The sequence below is a fragment of the Coturnix japonica genome, chromosome 9 (genome assembly GCF_054131305.1).
Source record: "Coturnix japonica strain WE chromosome 9, WE-NBRP24, whole genome shotgun sequence".
Lineage (NCBI taxonomy): Eukaryota > Metazoa > Chordata > Aves > Galliformes > Phasianidae > Coturnix > Coturnix japonica.
This window is the reverse complement of record NC_140671.1, coordinates 28,699,020-28,716,825: the sequence shown is the minus strand read 5'-3', so window position 1 is coordinate 28,716,825 and position 17,806 is coordinate 28,699,020. Positions and strand designations below refer to the sequence as shown.

At 47.4% G+C, this 17,806-nt stretch overlaps 1 protein-coding gene across 4 annotated transcripts in view; it reads right to left on the bottom strand.

Annotated features, from left to right (window-relative positions):
* Nucleotides 1-17,552, bottom strand: part of GPR157 (G protein-coupled receptor 157) — a 31,225-nt gene extending 13,673 nt beyond the window's left edge. Inside the window, exons 1-3 of one of the 4 annotated variants that reach the window (XR_014932141.1) lie at nucleotides 17,471-17,552; nucleotides 6,798-6,868; nucleotides 1,914-2,186 (exon numbers count right to left, since the gene is read on the bottom strand). The gene's annotated coding sequence lies outside the window, so the exon portion shown is untranslated. Of the gene's footprint in view, nucleotides 1-147; nucleotides 287-1,913; nucleotides 2,187-4,411; nucleotides 4,824-6,797; nucleotides 7,012-17,470 lie in introns of those variants that run through there. The other 3 variants (XM_085509795.1, XM_085509794.1, XR_014932142.1) reach the window with 3 other exon arrangements.
* Nucleotides 17,553-17,806: the final 254 nt, after the last annotated feature.

Genomic DNA, 17,806 nt, shown 5'->3' with positions numbered 1-17,806 from the left:
ACCGTAGAACTTTTTTGAGCCACTAAAAATTAAGCACAACAGGGCCAGAGAAAGATGCTTTGGGGGACAGCCTTGTATCCGTGCGGCAGACAGCGATCCTGCTTTTAGTATTTCAAATCATTTGACATCCCTTCTGCCACTTCTTACCTGTAGGAGTTTCACTGCTTTAGGAAAAGCACAAATGAAACACCCAGCTGAAACTGTCTGCTGCTGTGGGAGGGCATGGGCAGCAAGCTTTCAAGTCTCACAGGTAAACCAAGCAGTCTGGCTAGTCCGGAGCTGGAAGAACTGTACAGAAATGCTGGTCAATCAGCTGAGGACCTCTCTTGGTTCAGCAGCTTGTGTAACACCAAATCTTTTTCACCTCTTTTTAGTCTAATACCTGGCAAATTTACTGTTATTGTGTACACAAGGACAGCATTCTGCTTTAGTGAACTGGGACTGGAAACAATGAAAGCACAATGCAGGTTAGCATGCTGGAGTACAATTTAAGGCCAGGGGTGTCACTGGAAGCTTACATGTCACATTTCTACCTGTATTTACCAGGTAAGGGCTACAAATTCCCCTTCAAAAGGCAGTTTGCCCTTTAAACTAGATAACACAAGGCTTGCTTCACTTCACAGTGACCTCAGTGTTACCCTGTGGGTGACAAAGCAACAGGAACAAGTTTGTTGGATCACATAACAGCACACAGAATTGGCCAATAAAGAAAGCATAACTATAAAACAAGCTGGGGGGTGTGGAGGATGGTAATTCTCTCCTGTTACGGAAATACTGCATTCCAAGAAAGGTAAAAAGTCCAGTCAGGTAAGATTTGCAGAATCACTGTCATCACTGAGCTATGTGATACCATAAGCTGCGTTTCATCAAGCACATTTATTTCAAGTTCACTCCCTGCACTGTCATCTTCCTTTTGTCAAGGGGAGTTTTAAGCTTCAACTGACCCACTCACAAGCCCTGAGCTGGTACTTGAACAATTACCCAGGGCTTTTCTGAAGGTGGAAACAACTGCTGGAAGTCTGATGCAAGCAGATCCTCTCTCACTGGGGATTCAAGTACCCCTGTTTTAAGGCTAAGCAAAACTCAAGTTTCACCTGTGGAACTTCTGGGTGAAACTCAGCAACAGGAGGAAACTCAAATGAAAAGATTAAATGACAGTTTTCAAAGTTCAGATATTTATGTTAGAAGACACTCCTGCACATCAGCCAGCTCAACTGCCTACTTAAAGCAAGGCTAACTTCTAAACTAGATCAGGATACTCAAATCTTTTCATACAGGCATATCAGAATCCCTGTCCATTTCTACAGCACAGACTCAAAAGCTTTGTCTAGCTGAGCCTATTCTGCTGACTAGGATGAACTGCCATGCCTAGAAAAACCATCTTCAAGCCGTAATAAACCTCCTGCAGCAGCTGCAGAACAAGAGCAAATTCTGTCCCAACTCCTAAACCTGCTTGGCTTTGCTATTATCAGCCTTCAGGTAGAAGAGTAAACATCTTACTTGTCCAAATAGTTTTCCTGACTTGTAATTTAAAAGACAGGTTCCTTATTTTAAGATACATACATTTGATGAATTCTGACTTTGATTTAACACATACCCCACAATATGCAGATCCTGGGTTTTGGGTTAGTTTCTCCTACGTTTTACAAACTAGTTTTTATTATAACATCTCCTACTGTAACATCGGGGGGGATGCAAACAAGTTGTCCATGGAACAGTCCTACATTACAACTCCTACAATGCTTATTCAACATGGTCGTACTTCCTTCTCATCTCCCAGCTTCCTACAGAATATTAATCCCCCAAGCACAAGACAAACTGCTTAACACTTCCCATTTGCCTTCAGTTAATCACAGAGGAGAAGCTTTCCTTATGAGATGGAGCCCTAGAGGAGAGATTTACCTGTTCCTTACTGTTCTGTAGGAGGTGATCCTGCAGGCAGCAGCACCCCAGGTCCATTGGAGCTCCATTCTGACTCCAGCCTCCTGCTGTCAGCGCTGGGATGGTGCTCCAGGGAGGTGCAGACACCTGCTTGGTTATTCAGAGTCACTGCTAACTCAGGCAGTTCCGGCTTTCTTGATAGAGCTGCAACTCAACTCCACCCCACCTTCTACCACCAGTCCTGCAGGTCAGCCTCAAGGCTGTAGGAACATGGGGCAATGCCTTCACAGTGAGTCACGGGCTGTCTGAAACAAAGCAGAACTAAGGGAAAGCACAGCACACTACCAATACCAACTTCTTTCTGTATAGACAGGAAAAAATTGCCCAGGATGGGTAAGCAGCAGGCAGATCAATGGGCACAAGGCAGTGCCATAGTTTGCCACATTCTTAACCCTCCTTGTTTTCAGCTGGTCACTCAGTTCAGAGCAACACAGCCTTTGGTAACAGGCTCACTTCTCCCACCCCTTAAAAGGCATGGGAATTAAAATCTACCACATCTCATCCAAATCAATCTTCACTTGCAGGTCTTGCTGGGCCTGGCTAATCTCACTGGCTTATGCAACATTAAATCCCCACATTGAAACAAGAAAAAGCCACTGAATTATCATACACCTTGCTTACTGAGCTCCTCCACATACAGTGCAGGAGAAATCCTCCCACACACACAGTGCACTGGACTCGTACCTTCCTCCACAGCAGAGTTAAGCAATTCATTTGCCAGGTAAGAGCAGGCACTACAGCAGCTTTCCAGTTCCTAACAGAGCTAAAATAGAGCTAGAGAGGGGTCAGGTCCCAGGGAGCACAGCAACAGGGCAAGGGCTAACAGCTTTTATCTAAGAGAGGGTAGACTTATATTAGAAGTAAAGAAGAAATTCTTCACTGTGGAGGTGGTAAGACTGACACAGGATGCCCAGAGGAGCTGTGGATGCCCCATACACCATTTGCACGAGGCCCATGGCAGAAGGATTGGAACTGGATGATCTTTAAGGTCCTTTCCAACCCAAGCCATTCTAGGATTCCATGCAACTTGTCTTTTGATCCAGTTTACCCTGCCCTTCATCTCCAACCACCACTTAAGGAACCTTTCATTGCCTTGTTTCCTCTCTCCTAAGGAAGCTCAGAGACACCCAGCACTCACACGTTAATTCCAATGGTGAGCTCTTTAAAACAGCCCAGTCTCACTGTCAGGACAGCCAGCACCTGTGTTATCAAGGGAGCTGACACACCTTGGTGTTTCACACACTGAACTTCCCACATATTATCCCTCTCCTTTCCACAACGCTCCCTCACTCCCAGAGCTTACCTAACTTTAACAAAACCCACACGACTTGAATTTCATCACTCAAAGCCTTTAGCAGAAGCTCACATTCTGACACATATTGCTCCACGGCCATTTGTCAAATGCCATTAACATTGGATTTTCCTGTATAGCACCTTAGAGAAGGGCTTTACAAGTATTCTGTTCTGGAGCATACAGAAGCAGCTCACAGCTCTGCTAACAGCTGAGTTAGCTCTCACATCTACACAAGTGGCATTAATCTCTGTAGAAATGTGGCTCAGAATGATTTCTAGCAGTGACTCCTGAAAAAGACGGATCTATCCAAGGCTGTGACACTGCTATAGCTCCTGGAAATAAGGATATTCCATCCCCTGGCTGGCTCCATTCTGCAGCAAAGCATCCAGGCTGTTATGGAGTCCTGCTTATTCAGTGCATGAGGAGAGAGGTGGGCAGAGCACAGTGTGCTGCAGCTCGCAGGGCTGTGCACCACACCTAAGCACCCATGAGTCATTAACCAAGCAATGCATGAGCATCAGCCATAGATCATAAACCCGGATTCAAGGGCTGCCAGCAGCGCATGCTTACTCTGCATGCCAGTCAAGAAGCCTGTGGTTTTACAGCCTAGGTAGGCCTGGGAAAGACAAGGTTAACCAAATCAAGTAGTTTCTGACCTGCCCCCTGCAATACATCTGCTGGGACCGGGGAGATACTGCCAGAGTGACTCACAGCACACATTTCGCTTTGTCACAGTTCTGTCCTTTCCTGCTTGTCAAGCACAGCTTCCTCCTTTGCCAGAGCAATGAAGGATCTCTCAGCCTCCTCCTGGTCTTGCCTCTTTCTTCTCTTCCAAACCCACATGGACAGAAGTTGCCATCATCCTCTATGCTGAAAGGTTCTCCCCATATACATCCAAACCACAGGGGAGATGTGAAGACCGGGATTGTTTTCAGCACTTTCTGGCTTCCCCATCTGTGTGAGCAGATGAGATACACACTGATACCAAGGATGGGGAAGGGCACTGTGCTGCCTGCAGCACAGCTTGGGAAGCTTCCCTAGAATGGCAACCATAACCAAACAGTACATGCTCCCATGTCCCAGATAGGCAGAATGGGAACACCACCAAGCACAGGCCTGTGCTGGTGCACACAGATGTACTTCAATGAGCTCTAATGGGCTGGGGTACTGACTTACCTCTGATCTGATGCGACTCCTCGTGTCTTCTTCAATTCTCATCTGAACCAGCAAGCCTTCACCTCCCATGTAATCTAATAGCTGCCTGGATACCACACAATACCACCGGGCAGTCTGCACAGACACCTGAGCAGGTGAGCAATGCAGAGGGCACCCACGGGCAGGTATAGCTAAGGTGCTCTCTGCTGCTCAATAGAAGGATAGAACAGCACACAATAGAGCTCTCCTTGCCCACGTTACCCTTTAAATTATAAAATGTCTAGGAGAACAGCCTATAGAGCCAGCAGCATCGCTGGAAATAGGCTGCCAGCAGCAGGCACCGCACGCACACACGCACCTGGGCGCAGCAGGCAGAACGCAGCGGGGGCTCGCAGGGCGCAATGCCGGCCCGGGGCTGCATCCATCCGCAGCCGATAAGAGCTGTTCAGGGCCGGGCTGAAGCCTGAACAAGCCCAGACAAGTCCCACGGAAGCCTCTCCCCCCCTCCCGGCTGTGGGTCACACCGCTCCAGCCCCACTGCCCGCCCCGTCGGGGGGCGGAAGGCTTCCCCGCTTCCCCTGCCTGCACGGCCACCCCTGCAGCGATCTCGGAGGGGGCTGGGGCACCTCGCACCCGAGCGGCTTTTAATTGCCAGCTCACAGTGGATGCAACAGCATCCCCCGCATCTGCTTCTGCTCAGCCCCGCTGCTTTCAGTTCCTCCAGCTGAACCCCTCCCTGCACTGCTGGGCAGCTCCAAAGGTTTTGTTTGTTAAGAGCATAAATTTGACGAGTCACTCTAGCAAGCCCGGCTAGACCCTGCCAGGCTGCAATGACCTGCTCTCAACCTGTACATTAGGAAAAGAAATCCACTAGTTCCCTATTTTGGGAAGAGGGGCAAGAATAAAAACCCTTATTAAACACGCTCCAGGCCAACATTTACCATCCTCCCTTGGATTTTAAGTCCTCTTGGCCAGAGTGACAAGCATGGGAGGGAAGCCTGTTCTAGAAGTAAGAAAAAGGCTGAATATAAGAGGAGGTTTGTGCCCAGCTGCCCTGAAATGCCAGCATCTCCCTGTCAGCAAGGCTATGGTTTGCCAGGGGATGAAAATGCCTTATCTCTGCCTCTAAGCTAATGATTCCCACAGGTTTTATATAAACAAGTAATTACTTGTTGGCTTATTTACAAACAGCAATTGATTGCACCTTCCATTTAGAAAGTGCCACAAACACCAAAGCTTTCACCAGATGTCAAATGCCCCCAACCCTGCAAGTCAGTGCCCAGCGAGGGCTGCTTCTGATAGCCCAAATGAACACAAAAAGCTTTAAAAACAAAAAAACACTTTAAAAAGGCAACAGTAGCATAGAAAGATGAGAGGTCGCCTGAGTGAACCACACTGCAATGACACAGCTTGGATTAGTTGTAACACTTGTGTGTGTAAAATGACTTTACCCCCCCTCTGATCCCATAGAGCAGCCATCACCAGGAGCATCATCTCCCTGCAGCTCCAGAGAAACATCCCCAGATGCACACCTGAGGCTGGAGCTGGTTCCTTGGGGTTGGCATTATGGCATCACCACAGGTTAAAGCAGGCCTGGAGCTCCCTCTGAATGCAGGGTTTGAAGCCAAATGCTTGGGATTTGGCAAGCACAGGTGGGTATTAGTCGGACATAACCCAAGGAGACCTAAATGCTGTGAATACACTTTTATTTGCAGCCACTACAGAACAAGGGAATTCTGATCGCTGCCCGGACAGTTCAGACACTTCAGAGTTGAATAGAAAGATTAAGCTTAACAACCTCATTAAAGTGCAGATATCTGGAAGCCAGCAATCCAAAGCTTCCCACAGGCACGCTGGCACCAGGAATGAACAGTTTTTGAAGGCAGACTGGCATCCTGCCCCACGAGGGGCAACTGCTGCCTCTAACCTGAAAGAGCTGTCACCACTTCAGAGCCATAATCCTTCCCAGGCTCATAAAGGATGGATATCACCAATGGAAGCTCTCCAGAGTGCAGAGAGCAGCTAACAGATGTAGTTTCAGCTCAGCTTACACTTGATGAGTTTAAGGCCCTATGACTCTTAAGAAGCACTTGAACCCATCTCATTGACATTGGGCGCCCTTATTGCTAAACCAAGCTGCCTCCAGACAACCTGCTTACAGGGTAGGAAGCACTGCTTGGAGAAGTGCTGAATGCTGCTGCTCCAGGACTGCAGCTGCACAACTGCAGCAGATGGAGGTAGAAAAACCCCGGCTGAAGGCTAAGTGTAGAGATGCAGCTTCAACTAAACAGGTAACTCATACGTTACCTTCACAGTTATCCTTAATCACAATATCATGCATACAGATGTTGGCAGTAGGTTTTAATGCCAGCTAAGACAGATATTTAAGTACAGGGAGATTACTCACCCTCTCCAAAGTGCCAGTCTGTTGATCTCCATCCTACATCCAAGACATGATGCACCATTCTGCCACTCCACCTGCCAAGGGCAAAACAGTACCATCAGATTGCTGCATTGCTCCACACTACCTCAGTACCTAGTCTCCCCCCTTAGAAAGGACTTTCCTTTAACACAACAAAGTCCGTGGTAAACAGGTAAAGAATTCAGGCTTTCCCCAAAATACATTTCCAGGTATCCTTCAGAAGAGCAGGTAAGAACAGCAGGACTCTGCAAACATCCACTTCTGCCAAACATAGAAACCATTTGTCTTAAATGCAGCTCTGGCCTGGTAATGGACATAAATACTGCATGTACAACAGCATTTATTGTGTACACAGTTGTATTTATTATATAAAGAATTCATGCCTATTCAACAAGCCCTTTGGCGTTGTCTCATGAGCACTTCCCAGAAGCGAAGTGTAAGATGGCTGAAACGTAGCTCAAGGTCTTCATAGAAACCTGACAAACCACAGTAACCTGTTTTACATCTGCCCTTGTGGAAATAACTTGGTTGGAGTCTAAGCTGGAAACTTCAGCAACAAGTGAATGGGAAAAGCATCTAACTGATGTGTCATATGCTTGAACAAGTGCCCTCAGTTTAACTCACATACTTCAGCAGAGATGGATTAACTGTCTGTGTGCATAAACTCAAAGCCTGTGTTATCAGGAGTTAACACAAGTATCAGCTCAGCGAGGGTGTGTTAGCCTGACTCAGGTACCTCTTTATTTGCCATTGTCTGAGAGCATGAAGGCACATTTCATCTGCCAGCTGGACCTGAAATAACAGCTGGGGTCTAAACATATCATTACTTCACTCAATGCTGAAGTTTTGCCTGTAGCAGCTGAATGGATGAAGGCTGGAGACCAGGACTCATTAACCACTCAGAACCTGAATGTAAGCCTAAGGAAGCTGCCAATGGAGGACAACCCGATGACCTGACAGCTCAGATACAGATCCAGCTCTCTTGAGCTCCTTTGCAGGCTGTTTCTCCATAGGCTGTCTGCTGGTGCAGGTGCACATGCCTGCATATGCATACTTTGTAAAGGGTAATTATGGCTAATGAGGTGGGGGTAAAGTCTCTTCGGTTGTACAGCCATTAATCCAGAGCAAAGTAACTGGTATCAGTGAATACACTGCAGACACAGCCTCCACCACTACCCTTGGAACAATGCAAACATGAAGCCTACTTTAAGCTGAGGAAACATTCAGTAATTCTTTCAATTTAAGTAACAGATTCTACAAAGAGCATCTGTTAGGGATCCTAGACAGCTGTTCAAAGTGAAGCTGTCTGCTATGCCACAGCAGAAAGCTAAGCTAGCATGGAAGAAAAAGGCATGGAGTAGCACAGTGATCATTTCTATTATTCAATGTCTTGTAAGCCTAAAGAAACCCTTCCAACAAGCCATGCCCCATACTTCCATTCTCCATATCATTTCACAGAATGGCAGCTAAAGAACAAGTTTAGCACTACAGAAACCAGATTCAGGATTAGAAAGACCTACATCCTTTCTCTGGCTGCAAAACTGCTAACTCAGATTTTCAAGGTCTAAAACTGCATGGAAGCAACAATAGTCTAATAGAAATGTCCCCACAGCAAATTACAGCTGCACCTACAGTCTGAATATACTCCCATGTCCTCTGCATATAAACACAGTCCTGTTTCCAATTCATAAAAGACTAGAGAAGAAAATGAATCAGATGAAAAGCTGAAACATGTAACTGAGCATTTGACATTAGAAGAAGCAAATAACTGAGCCTGCAATCAGGTGTTAGCGAGTGAAGAGGGGCAGCCTTTAGCACACAGGCTGTTCTGTCACCCTGACAGCACCATGCCCAGACACTTTTGCTTTACATTTTACATTCATGTTTCAAGTCTGTGTGGGTTCAAGTTATAGGCAGACAAAAACAGGCTCACAAGTCACCTTCTCTGAATTTCCGGGGCCAGTAAATGTTTTTCTTTAAAGAAAAGGTTATGTGAAGAATGAGCACGACTTTCACCTAACTGCCATGGAACAAAGTCAGCATGAAACAACTTTCTGTCTTCAGAGCAGAGGAAAAATATCACGTAGAACAAGTACACCTGCCAGCGCTGGGTTTCCTTCTGCCTCACATACAATGAAAAAGCAACAAAATGAACTGCTGGAGCTCTGGCAGCAGGAACAGACAGACTGTGATAAGGCAGGAGCCTGCAGAGCTCTGTGAGCCTCCTCAAGCCCTGTGTCCTGGCTGCCCACATCTGGCTGTGCATATGGTACTGCAATTGCCAGCCATGCTGGGTTTGAAAAGACAAATAGTCAGTGAAGATGGTGGAGGGAATGTATCTATAGATATCTCAGTAGTCATTTATGAAAGCACGTCTCGTCTAAGAGTGAAGAAATATTATCCTTAAGATATTTTATTAGAAATATGACCTCACAGGCAATGTTCTAATGTAGCAGTTACCCTTACTTACCGTGTGCTAATTAGCTTCCCCCACCAGAACTCAGCAGCTCAGGGTCCATTACACCCATGCACTGCCTCATTACACAGCCAAAAACCTGTTCAGACATCACCAAGAGCATCATCTCCCAGAAGCTCCTTGTCTCCAAGGACACCAGCAAATTCCTGTTGCATTTGGTGGACAATTAGGCCTCACAACAGCCAGTGAACATTTCCCTGCTTTGCAGAAACAGGAAACAGAAGCAGAACAATTAGCAGAAGGAACCATAGTAACTTAAGCACAGAGCAAGGGATGAAGATCCGGGACACTGAGTGTTTCCTGTAATGACTGAAGCATCTGACTGCTCCATCTGAACAGCCCTATCCACTCTGATGTCTTGGAGGCTTTGCTCAGCACAAACAGGATTTCCCTCTGATTGTCTCTCTGCCTGCTGATCAGATATGAACTGAAGCAAGGACACACACATACCAGCTTTCCATATGCCACACAGCACAAGGCACGCAGAAATAAATACCAGGTGCAGCCATACCTCAATACATCAACATGGCTTGCAAAAGCCCTGCTAGAAAGGACTTGTGCCAGATGAACGGAGATGCTGATGGAGCAGATGAAGAGCAGCAAGCTGAAGATCCAGCAATAGATTAAAAAAACATAAGAGGACAAATAGCAGGCTTTTGTCCTAAGGTCACGAGAGCGGAGTCACAAGAAACTTAAGTCATTCAGTCCAACTCCTTTGGGTAAGATGAGGGCTAACCACAGGTCACTCAGATCATTAGCATTTCCTCCACTTTCTTAGCGTGCACATCAATACTTGACTTACCTCCTGCAGAAAAGGAGGAGAGAAGGCCTCCATCAATCTCTTGCATGGCTTTACATGAAAATACTTTTAAATTCTCTCATTCAATTAATCTTTCCTTAGCATTTACTCTGTCAAACATCCAACAGGGACCGAACTAAGAATAGTAGCCGAGGTGAAGGACAGCGCTTGCTGGTAGGATTAGCTGGAGCAATTACAGGTAGCAAATCTCTGCTATTCAAAGGCTTTATCATTAAGCAGCAAGAGATATCACTCTTCTTGGTGAGGGATTTTTCCTTTTTTTTTTCTTTTTTTTTTTAATTAGAGGAAGGCTGACAGATCACAGAGCAGCTGCATGCATGCAGCTCCACATACAGCTGCCTCCCTCTGCTGGGGGACAGGCAGCCAGCAGCACCCCATGCACATTCATTCCATGGCAGATGTTCCACCAGGGCTGCAGCAGTAAGGATCAGTGCAGATGCAGGAGTCCTTCAGAAGCACAGCAGGGGGTTGCTCAGTTGCTCATCATGCTTTTTCCTACCGGTTCACAAAGGTGAGTGGTCACTTTGCTCAAACAGTTCAAGAGATTTTTTTCTCTCCCCAGACTGCAGGTATTTATTTTGCTGTATGCTTTGCATCTGCAGAAGCAATGAAACTGCCAACCAGCCTGCAGTGAGGTCCAGTTCAGGTGCCCAGGATGCAGAACTGCATAGGGAGGGAAGTCCGTGCAGCAGCATCTACTGTCATACATAGGCAACAGCACAGGGCCAGCAGTGATGATACGTCTGTCTCCACCCTGGCCACACTTCCTCTACCATTGCTGCAGTACCACGACTCTTCTTGACCATGACTCCCATGCAGTAAGTGCTTTTCCTAAATCAATCCTTCTCTAAGTTCCTCACCTATTTCTGCAGCTTGGAGCCCATCCAGACAGCACTTCACAGAGCAGCCATCAAGAACAGAACAGCAGCAGTTCAAAGCTTTTGGAAGCATGGAAGCAGAGGTCTCCGCATCCTTCTTGGCTGCAACTGCAGCCCTTCAGGACACAGAGAAAGAGCTCAGCTACAAATCAAGCTGTACAGGCACACAAATGCCAGTGCCTCGTTCACGGTTCTAGTGGCTGTTTTTAGATATTGTGCCACACAAGTTGTTTATACAACAAAACACACCAACGTTGCCAGTAACTGGGCGCTGCATTAAGAGCTTTGTTACCAGAAGCACTCATCCCATGTAAATCTGAGTCAGCTTCTTAAAATAGGGAGCCTGAAAATAAACATCAGCTAAGTATTAATGTCATGAATGCTATCTAATAGCAGAAACACATTCATCGCATGTGTGTTCAACTTGGACATTGTACAGGAATGGTCAGAACAGGCAACATTTGCTACTGCAAGTTTTCCTACATCTCAGCTCCCTGCAGACTTTGGTTTTTTCCCCATGAAAAGTAATTATTTTACTAATTAATACAAACTGCACACAAGTTAATCTAAGCAAGTGCCCCCTCTCTTATCTCAATATCATGACTGCAGTATGAACAGTTAAGAGGTTAACATTAACCATTCAAAGGCCTTACCATACCTTCCTGTAACTCCTTCCAGAGCCAGGCATCCAAATGCTGCTCTGCCCATAGGCTGCACCGCAGGGAGGTCCAGCTTGGAAGCAGCACAGCAGGACATCCCCTTTGAGAGCAATCCAGAACTCCGCAGACTGCAGCTGGCCCATCGAGTGCTGGGGTCATCTTCTACCCTGAGCTGCTTCAGCTGCAGTTCTTCTAGGAGGGGCAGAGCAGGTATTCTGACTGCGCGGCCTGCAGGATGCCACACTCTCTGCAGTAATCATATATTAGTTGGGGTGGGAGGTGGGCAAAAACTGGCTGTTATGAATTGAAAAAGATTCAATTCCTAGTAGATAAGATGCAGGGATTGCCATTTATCTTGTTGTTTGTCTCAGTCCAGACACCCTGCGCGTGCTGCAGCAACAACAGTCCAAGTGTCACCTGCACTGCATCAGCAGTTATCCATCTCCCTGCTCTGCACTCCTTTACCACCAGCATGCCGCTATGCAATGCGCTACATCCAGCCTTTCAGTCCCCAGAACACCAAAGCATTCTGGCTCAGGCAGCTGCAGAGCAGATGCTGCAGTGGTGGCTCAGCACCCAACTTCAGTTCATTGCTTTGCTGCTTCTTCATTAACGGCTGTTACTGAAAATTGCTACAATGAAGCCCCTCGAGGAGATGCCCACAGGCAGCACCATCCCTCATTGCAACTGAAGGACATCCAGGAAAAGGACACTGCATTCTACTTGCAAACATAGGGCAAGGGACTTGCCAACTCAATTGCTAAATGACTGTGGGGGGAGCAGAGGACAGGGGTTGGCTGTCACAGTGCTGGCAGCAGCATCTTTCAGTTGTTCCCCCCCCCCCCACTTCCCTGCAATGTCCTTCGCTGAAGAGTTCAGATAGGGCTTTTGCTGCAGTGCATCAAAGAGAGGGTGACTTGCCAGCAAACCACAAAGAGTTCCCTCCTCTGCACTTCTCCCCCACCCACCCAAGAGCAGGGAAGCTGACACATGGTAATTGGAGGCTGAAGGACTGCCTCACCTGCCTGCGGGTCCCAGTCTCACTTGTACCACCCCTCTTCTAAACTCCTCCAGGTGAACTCAAGGATCCTGCTCAGTTTGACCCTCTGTGTGCCATAGCCTCATTTACACGGCTTCTCTGCAGAGCACCTCTTAGCAGCTCCATGGGCAAGAAGGCCTCAGAGCCAGCATCGTATCCCAGTATTCAGCCTGAGGTCCATCCTCTCATTTGCCCTCTTTGCCTGGAGAGGTCCAAGTGTTGCTCTGAAGCACAGCAGGCACTCAAGCACTTCCACAAGGAGACAGGCTGCATGTTCTGCTGCCAGCAGCACTGCAGCATTGGCACAACAGTTACTTCTACCAAAAAAAGTAGATTTGTCACAATGTATGAACTCACACTCAGGCATCCCCTATGAGAAGGGATGCATAGGGAGGCATTTCTGAGCCTGGAAACCCTAATAGCACCTCATGGATGACCCCAACCAACATCTTCCCCACTGTTCTTCCCCACCTGATAGTGACCTTCAAATCTGAAGCTCTCTCCCCTTAATCCCACCCGGTTTAATCAAAGTGTATTTAATCAAATGACTCTCCATCTTCCTTGAGTGAAGCTACTGACAACATACTTAAGACTGACGCTAGACCGCAATCCACATATTGTAATCTCAATGTTTTTAACCAACAATTCAAGGTCAACAGCTCATTCAAGGCCAATTCCGTGCTCTTCTTGAATATCTCATTGAGCAAAGGCCTCATTTTGTTTTCACAGGATTCAACAACTTTTGCTGCTAAACCGAACGTGGAACAACTTCAGTGAGTACATCCTTCATTAATTTCGCTCCTTAAGAACAGAGAACTTTCTGTTCATCACATGTAAGCTTTGCCTTCAGTTTATAAACAGCGATTTTTCTGCAGAATATTGATGCGAATTAAAACCCATTTAGATTTGCCAGATTTCAGTTCTTGCTCACTCAGCAGTAGGGACTCTCCCTCCTAAAAAGACCAGTTGTCTGAAAAGCAGGGGAAAGGCACAAGGAGGGCAGCTGAACAGCAAGGCTGCTGCAGCTCGGCTCTCCCAGCATAATTAGAAATTCTAACGGTTGAGCTGGAAAAATTACATCTTAAGGACATTTATGCCCAGGCATAGAAATAAGGGGAGGGGGGGGGGACCATTAAGATTCCTGGCACATGGGAATTCTTGTGTTCACATGTCAGATGGGGATGGGCCGAAAGCAATTTACAGCAGCTGGTAAGGCTTTTTAATACACTGGTGCATCACACTGCACAACTGAGACAGCCAACAGCTCCTCCGCCCCCTGCATTCCCCATCACTCCACGTTCTGCAGCGCAAGAGCCAAGTGGAAGAATCTGCAGAGGTTGTGCAAGAAGCAGCCTCTCTCCCTTGCCCCACTCCGAATCTTTCAAGTTTGTGGTAAAAACGGGCAGAAGCGCTGAACACTTTGCACAGTCATTGAGGAAGGCGAGGTTGTCATCCTGAACCAACATTCCTAGTGGCCCTCCAGCTGGGGTCCAGTTTTTAACTTCCCCTTTGTAGAAGACAAGGGACCTTTCCTCCTGTCACCTCAATTCTTCCTCTCAAAACCAGACCTCTCGCAAGAAAGCAATTCAAAGCAAGTTTTCTGCAGTGCCATGTAATACCCAGGGAGCATATATTTAATTAGGGGGGGCAAGGGAAAAGCAGCACATTATCTTGGAAACAAGAAGGATTTGCAGAGCCTGTCATACATCCTGCTGTTGCAGCACACCGCGTTTGACAAAGCACCATCAAGGGCAAGAGTTAAACTGTAGACATACCCAAATATTTAAAGGATTCGTGCCTTTTGCAGTGGAGCACCACGCAGAATCCATGACCTTCCCCTCCAAAAATACACGCTGTCATTTGACCCAGTCTTTCTTAACCATTTTGATACCAGCCATTGGAAACGGACAATAAAAAAAATCAGCATTTAAGTCCCCCTCATTCAGTGTGTGGTGGAGCAGACTGCCCGAGCTCTGGGCCAGTGCTGGCTTTAACCAAGAAGAGTTTGGCGTGGCAGATCTTTAAGCTCGTGAATCCCAGGAGCGGGCACTGGTGATAATCTTCCTTATAAGTTATAAAGGTAGCTCTTTTTTCAAGATACCATATACAAAAACGGAACAAGTCATTCTAGCATTAATAGCAGCCAGAAAAACAAACTGCTTTCCAGAACAGAGATGAGCATTAAAGGAGGAAATCAGCCAAAATATGGTCTTTCACCAGATGCAGCACCATCTAGATTTCAGAAGCACTATCTACACACTGACTCAGGCTTTTCAGTGCACTGACATGTTAAATTCTTTCTGGCTATTTATCACAGTGGATTACTGTGGGCATTGTACAGAAGCCTAAGGTGTTACTAGAGGTGCTGTGAGCTCCAACTATGATTTAACATCTACTGAAGATGCCTCGGGTGTGCAAAGCATTGGATGCAACAGGACAGGGCATCAGGTACATCTTCCTTCCTTCCCTCTCCTTGGTGCTCAGGTGTTGGCTCATCTTTTGCAACTTGCCCTCCCATTGCTCAGCACTGAGGGGTTCTTCGCCCTTAGTTTGCTTTCAGTAGTACATAATCAGTTATACTTCACCTGGAGAAATCACCACAGGGTGACACACCTCAGCACGGGCTCCCACGTACAACGCACCAACCTCCATTCAGTTCATTTTTGCCCTCTGTGATCATTCTGACTTTCTATACATAGCATATCATGTCAGGTTATAGGGAGACCTTTCACAAACATCCTGTGTTCACTTCTAGAGCTGAACTCCAGAGGAGGCAGCCATTTCCCTGGCAGAACCCACACTGATGTGACTTCTAACCATCCTGATGGTTCTGTTCTCCTGTTCACTTTGAGAACAGTTCATTGTTTCTGCAATGATTTTTGTTGTACAGGCAGAGACTGATACACTTCTACACTAGCTGCCTTCTACAGCACCCATATTTTGGAGCCCCCATCACCTTCCTTTAAAGTTAAAAGGTTTGCTCCTTACTTCATCTGTGATTCCTTATGCACCTTCAAGACAGAGGCCAGACAGCTCTGATGGGAGCCCCACAAGTTTCACTGCACGTAACAGCCTTTGCAGCAGGTGATGCCCAGCGGCTCCTCTACCATCAGCTTGTGCAGCGTGTCCTTGAGATGGAGCTTTGGTCCCAGCTTCCCTCCTCTGCCATGAGGATAACGCTTACCTTTCCTACAGATCAGCCTGACTGTCCCCAGTCCTTGTGCAAGTCTAAGATAAAACCCACCATAATTATAGATGTAATCAATGTAAATACGCACTTACCACTCAAACAAAAGTGCAGACAATTGCCTCTGCCTCAGCGGGACCAAGAACACCCTTCCTGGAGGGGAGAGACATCACTAAAAAGGGCAAGTCAAATACTCGGTCATATCAGGCACTGCTAATATCAACTCCACGGCAGCCCAAGGGACCTGACTTGGTCAGTGCGGTAACAACCAGCTGCTCAGTAGCTTCCCCCCCCCCACATGGGTACACAAAATGAAACCCCCATCTATAGGGATTTCAGCACAGCTCGCTGCACAGCTATTTCAACAGAACTGGTAATTGCACAAACTGCATTTTTCCCCCCTTCCCCCATTAATTCGTGCAGCTACAAAGTCTGTGTGATTGGCAAGAAGGTACCTTGCAGTCAGCAGAGCTAGTTTTAAAACAGCGAAATGCAAGTTGCTGCCAAGCACCTCCACGTCCAAGTGAATTTTTATACTTTGCAGGTATAAACCACACTCCTCTCACCATTAGCAGCAAGCAGGAGGCGTGCACAGAAACGCAAGTTATATTCCTGGCTGCGCAAATTTCCAGGTTAAATTTAACTTTTGAAGGTATTAATTGCTCGGAGGGCACGAGACCACTCTGCCTGGATTCACACGCTGCCTTCTAAGCCCGGATCAGCAGACACGAGAGCACAAGGACACGGCAGAAGGGCGTCGGAGCCGCGGTGTGAGCCGGGCACTGCGGGACTCCCTGAGCCCGGCGCCGGGTAACGGGGAGGGTGGTCGGGGGGGGGCTGCGGAGCGGGGCTGGGGCACCCGGAGGGGGCTCTGCGGTGCGGGGGGGGAGCGCTGGCTCCGCCGCACCCTTAAAGCCGCAGGATCCTGCGGGCTCCCGTTTCCCCTCCGGTTCCCCATTAACCCCCCCCGGACTCCGCCGCGCAGCCCCCAGCTGAGGGGGGTGACAGAGCGGAGAGGTGTGGGAAGGAGGGGGATGTAGGAAGTTTCCTTTCCCGAAGTGCTGCATCAGCAGCAGCGAGCCGGCGCGTCCTGATGCACTCCTGCAAAGGCGCTGCAGCTTAGCACAGGGCTCGGACTGCAGCACAACTGCACCAGCCCAGCGGCACTGAAATACTGAAATCCCACCACCTGACTGGAAAAGCCATCGGCAGAAAATACAGAAACACAGCACACCGACGAGTGATTGCAGCGGGTCTGATTTGCTTTTTCCTTATCGTTTTAAAAAAGCAGATTAAAAAATGATAATGATGATAATTTGTTCTGACTCAACCTCCCTCCTATCAGTCCCAGGGAGAATGTAAAAGGTAGAAAGGAAATGAAATGGATTAAGTTTAATTAGCAATTACCCACCGTAAGTTGGACTTGGTTTAATCTTATATCAATTATAAAAGAGGAGGAAGGACCTCCCTTTAAAATGCCTCCTTCCTAAAATAAAAGGAAACAACGACAACAAAAAAAAAAAGCATGCAAAGGAAAGATCTTCTGCTAAACCAGGTTAGGAAACCCTCCTTCCCTCCCTCCAAAGTTGCCTCTCTTACCCCAAATCCACTCTGCAGAGCGTTGCTTTCTCAGAGATGAAGTGCTGTCTAGAGCAGCAAAAGTTGCAGACTGCTGCTCCTGCGAGGGAGGCAGGACCTGGCATAAGTAGTGCCAGACGGGTCCTCGCATTGAAGAGATGCCGGGGGAGCCCGGAGCTGCTCAGACAAGCAGGGGAAAAAAAAAGGGGGGGAGGGGGAGTTAAAAAGTCTTAAATCCCTGACACTGCAAGAACCCTGATCCTATAGGATCGTGTCTGAAAAGCAAGCACTCGCTGTCTCTGTACAGCCCCATTTCCTGACGAGGCAGAGATGTGAGCCGTTTGATTGCCTGCTGGG